This window comes from Tamandua tetradactyla, unplaced genomic scaffold, assembly GCF_023851605.1.
Source record: "Tamandua tetradactyla isolate mTamTet1 unplaced genomic scaffold, mTamTet1.pri scaffold_200_ctg1, whole genome shotgun sequence".
NCBI lineage: Eukaryota > Metazoa > Chordata > Mammalia > Pilosa > Myrmecophagidae > Tamandua > Tamandua tetradactyla.
Window position 1 is genome coordinate 33,564 of NW_027518310.1, and position 5,633 is coordinate 39,196.

The 5,633-nt window shown below is 35.9% G+C and overlaps 1 pseudogene; it reads left to right on the plus strand.

Annotated features, from left to right (window-relative positions):
- LOC143673213 (vesicle-associated membrane protein 7 pseudogene) lies at nt 1-639 on the plus strand (annotated as a pseudogene).
- Nucleotides 640-5,633: the final 4,994 nt, after the last annotated feature.

Genomic DNA, 5,633 nt, shown 5'->3' on the forward strand with positions numbered 1-5,633 from the left:
ATGGCCATTCCTTTAACTTTTCTTGCTACGGGAACCACTAACCTTACCAGATAGATTTGGTGTGGAGGAAATTTCCTGGAGGTGACAGCAGATTCTGGCTAAGATACCTTTCAGAAAATAAGTAACATACTGTAAGTATGTAAGTAACACAGTGATTACTTGTTTCATGACATCAGCCAACACAGGGATGGTGTACCTTTGCATCACTGATGATGATTTTGAATGTTCTCAAGCATTTTTATTTTTTGACTGGGATAAAGAAGAGGTTTGAGAACACTGACAGCACCTCCATATGCCATGGATAGTGAGTGCTCAAGTATCTTGGCTGCACTGCTCATGCGTCATTCTGAGAATAAGGGGCTTAGGCAAAGTGATGGAGATTCAAACCCAAGTGGATGAACTAAAGGAATCATGGCCAGAAACCATGGCTGAAAGACTGGAGTTATTGGCAGCCCAAACAAAAATCTTGTTGATTCATCTGTCACCTTTAAAAGAACCAGAAGAAGCCTTGCTTAAAGCTATGAGTATGAAGAATCTCACACTGACCATCATCAACAATGCATTGATTTTGTGTTGCTCTATATCATTGTGTCACCTCTCTGTGGTGGATTTATACAGCCAAGCTGTGTGAAGAAATAAGAAAGAAAAAGTTATTTGTCCAGGATATGAGAGAATAAGGAGTTGAAAGCAATCCTTGTGACTCAACTCTTTCACTACTAACAGTATCTGCCTCTTGTCACTTTCTTTTTATTAAGGAACCGTCTTCTATGCCTCCAGATTTATCTTTTGCCTATCAACCAATTGATTCCACTGCCGCGGTCCAGCCGCAGCAGAGGGAACAGGCTTGAAGGTGTGGAGGGTCGTCGGCGCGAGAAGAACACCAAGAGACAGCTTAGAGAATTTTTTTCTGAGAAGAGTTGCTTAGATTTATTTTTGCTTAACTGATTTTATACCCTTATTCTTGGCAAGGAAACAGGTATCACAGAATCATGGTTGTGTCATGGCTTATGTTTTAGGTAAAGTTACAGGTTCAGGGAAGCAAAGCGAAAGTACACGTTCTGATTTTCTTAGGAAAATTTACACAAGATTTTAATAGCAGCAAGATATTGGCTTAAACCACAGACATTGTGTTTGCAGTTTTCTGAGTTTAGACTTTCTGTTTCTATTATTTTACAGGTGAGGCTATATGTCAAGACCTATTTTAATCTGGTTAAAGGTTAGCTTGTTTTGATTAAAAGGTTACATTGTTTACTTAGATTTTTTATTGTTTTATAGCAATGGACTGGTGCCGTGGTGGGGGAGTAAATTTCCAGGATGGCTCAATGCAGGGTTTTTTAATTGTAAGTGTTTACTTTCTATGGGGTACTTTTCTGTGACTTGTTCTAAAAGCACTTCTGCCTGCTGTATCTGCAGCATGACTTGCTTAATGGGGGCGTCCCAACCTAATTTTTTCCAAACAGTCATTAACAAGGTTTTGCAATTTGTACAATTTGTATCATTTTTTCCAATTCTTTTGCTTTCTGATTCGTTTTGATATAATGCTTGGAGCACAACCAGCAACAAGAAACACACAATTAGTGTCATTAATCCCAGTATTTTTCTATTACACCATTTTATGCCTCGTCCTCTTTTGGGGCATTGAAGGCCTTGCCTACCGCCCTTCCTTCCAGGGAACCGTGTCAAACCGGGGAGGAAAAAGAGGACGCGGCATTCCACTGCACCTGAGATTTAACCATTTATTGCAGGAGTAGCCTTAAAAAAGGTGTTTTCTTGTATCATTGATTTAACTAATGTCTGCTTAGAGAAACATTTTGGGTTTCAATTGCACAACGCTGTCACCAAGGTGGAAACTACCAGTTTTATGAGCTGCGTACTAAGGAACTTTTCATGTGAATGCAAAAGTTTTCAAGAGAAAGTTCTGCTTATATCTTACCCTAATGTCTTTGTTATTGAAGAGTTGTAGGTGCCTCAAAACAATAAAAATGGAGAATAGTTGTTATTTTGGGAATTGTAATCAAATTGTTGATGCTGCTTGTTTTTAGGAGGCTAAACAGATTAAGTATTATAAACATTTTATTTCAGTCAGATGGGGAATATTTTTCTAGTCCATTAGAAGAACACACAGTTATCCTTGTTCCCCTAGTGTTTACTCTCAAGAATGACGTTCAATGTGCTGATCATTCACAACAGAGTTAATAGCCTGACATCCTATTTCTGTATTACAATTGATTTGAGAAGAAGATGGAATAGGAGATAATAGAATAGGTAGCAGAGTGGGTGGAGAGGGAAATTGCTCTAGCTCACCAAATATAAAGTCGAGAACTACATTGGATGTGCTAGCATTTTAGTTGTATAAGGAGAGGTGCTGTGGGGTATTCTTTCCATTCTGGGCAAAACCCAAAATGAACAGAGTCAACAGTCAAATCCTGGGTTTGGATCCTAGGTTTGGATTTGACTGTTGTTGAATAACAATTTGAGCATCCTTTGTAGGCTAATAAATTCTTTAATCTCCCTAGTTTTAGAGAATTCTTTTGTGAAACTTGAGAGTAGACAGTATGATGTATCGAACCAATATAAAATAGTGCAACATTCATTTAATTGCAGTAAGATAACTGGACTAAAATCATACTGCTTAGACCACCTGTTATCTAATATATATTTTTGATGTGTATCTGAAAGGAAGATATCTGATGCCCTAGATCTAATGATATTTATCTATCAATAAGTGCTTCTAAATAGAAAAGATATTATATTTGACTATTTTCAAACAAAAGAATAAATTTGTCTATAGAACCTGGTCACCTGTTTAGACTAGTCATTTTCCTTGAACATATGTGTCTCCCATAATCTGGCCCGCAGTCCCAGTTCTTCCATCTAAACCTCTTGATTCTTGCTACCTGATTCATTTATTTGAAATATATTCTAGGACCAGTAGAACTCTTTTCAAGTAGGTCATGCATGGAACAAACATTGTTCCAGTCCTCTTTATCAAAACAGATGCCTTCTAATTGCATCAACATTTCCTGTTAGAAAACATGCCTGCTCTAGACAAAAATTTAGCACTTCTGAATAATAGTTTTCAAATAGCTTTAATCCAAAGAAAAAGGCTTAAATCTTATTTCCCTTTCATAGACACACCTGGATAAAATTAATTTTCATGTTTTAGGGATCAATTACTTAACTATTCTTTTGCCTACTTATGTATATAGTTTGACAGATTATTTCCATGTTATTTGAATCATCCTGAAGTCTCAGATATAAATAAAATAAGACAAGAAACCATTGGAATATGTGGTAACACCTATTTGCTTTTATCTTTGTAAGCTGTCTACTAATGTAGTGGAGTGTATTTAAAAATCACTGTAGCAGAAATACAGTTGTAGCTTTTGGAAAACTGTTGTCTCTTTGCTTGGAACATAAACTATAAAAGTGTTGCTGTTCTGAGATGGTTAGAAGAAAAGCCATTTACTTCCACTTGACAGTTCGTAAATGGTATGTAAGTATAATAGTTCAATCTGTGAAAGAGAAAATGAGAATAATACAAATGGTTTTGGAATCATTGTAAAATTTATATGTTTTAAGTTACTTGCATTGAATCATGTAATTCATAGGTGAGAAAGGAGGGTAAACTGAGAAATTTCAATTCCAAATATAATACAGTATTTGTTGGGACAGAAAATGAGTTAGGAAGTTATGAGAAAATGTCATAATATAAAATGGAAATGAAGACAAGATTGTTGCTCTTTTCCTTAATCTTATATTTTGGCTTTCTTTAATATAAAGATAGTAGATTTCCTTTGGTACATGAGAGAACAAACACATTTACTTTACTATGAGTCTCCAGCAATATACTTTCTCCATCCCCCCAAGTTAAAGAATCAAAGGCAAAAGTATAACACAGCTATAAGAGAGAGAAAAAATATATGATCAATGATGGATAGATAGATTGCAAAATGCTTTAAGCCTGAGGGAAGATTCTAAGTGACAGTCTCTACTGCATGAAGCAGTGATTTACAATGAAAAAGGTTCTATGAATTTATATATTTTTGCCTATTTAGTTTTATATGACATATTTATAATTTAAAATGTAGACTATTTCAATGTGATGCATGTTTCCTAAACATAACAGCATTTTAGAACGTAAAACTTGAGGTTGCACTAAACTAAAAATTTCTATTATTGATTTTCAAGGATAGATAAAAGTTTGCTGAGGGACAAAATAAGAAAGGATAGCAGGGCCAGAGCAAAAAGCATATGGCAAAGACAAAATTATGGACCACATAATATACTCTAGAAAATTTAATTAGTCAAATTTGAAAAAAATCCTATAATCAGATGCAATTAACATTTATATTCTGACAGAACTACAGAGAGTGCATTTTGAATATAATACTATGTATTTCATTGTATCCTCAATAATATATCATCCCTGAACTGCAAATCAATTGTAATTGTGTCTTTGGAGACGAAGGTAACTTTTTCTGGGATGCTATATGAAAGGAGTCTCAAGGGGCTGTTGTGGAAATACATATATCATATCCAGCAAAGGTAATCCAAAGCATCAGAGGAGGGATAAAGAATGACATTTCCAGAAAATAGCCTTACTGACCAAGGGTGAGTACATTGAATCAGGGACAGCTAAACATTTGGTCTCTCTGTGCCATCAGCTATAATTAGGAATAGGGCTGCAGTGTCTGGCCTGGCTCTCAAATGATCACTTCTGTACTGTAGGTTACACACACACACACACACACACACACACACACACACTAACCCATGCACTCACACACCACATACATGCACATGTATAGTCAAACATTATATGCTGCCTTTAAGGCAGGATGCCACCCAATCATGAATCTGACCCTCATTTTGAATTGGAAATTCAGTATTGTAGTTGCACTTGAATCATCATATATTCACCTACCTAGTGGAGAAAACCACAGGACAAAAAACGCAGCATGCTGTTTGACACTTGACAGTGCTTCCCAAGCTGTCAGGGGATGGCATTTTCATTTCTCAATAGTGATTTTTTATTTACCACAGAATTTTGTGTGGTCCCAGGGAAGGAAGCAAGAAGCAAGGTTACTACAGGGGAAGACACATTTTACAACTCATTCATGTCTGATATTTTCTGTGCTTTTTATTTTACATTCACATATTAATTGGATTTATTTCAAATTCAAAATAGATTTGAAGTCTTGGGAATGAGTCCTCTCTTTTACTTATTCTTCCTCCTTACTGGTCTTATGCTACATGAAATGCTGAATCATTTGATATAAATGCAACTACCCATTTATTCATCTTAGAAATATTTATAGAGTGCCTACTAGTTATGAGGAACTATGTTGGAGATACAACATTAAAAGAAACAGTCAAATCGCTCTGCTCTTATGGATGTTGTATTGGGGAGGGAGAAAAAAATAATCAACTTAACAGGAGTTGGAAGAAAACAATATGTATGGGGGAAATGGAGCAGTCTGAGCAGAGTAGTATGGAGAGGTGAATGTCAGCATGAACATTAAAATAGATGATTAAAGGGGTGCAAGGGTACTTCAGAGGTTAGAATGCCCGCATTTCATGCAGGAGACCTGGGTTTGAATCACAGACCATGCATCCTCCCACCAAAAAAA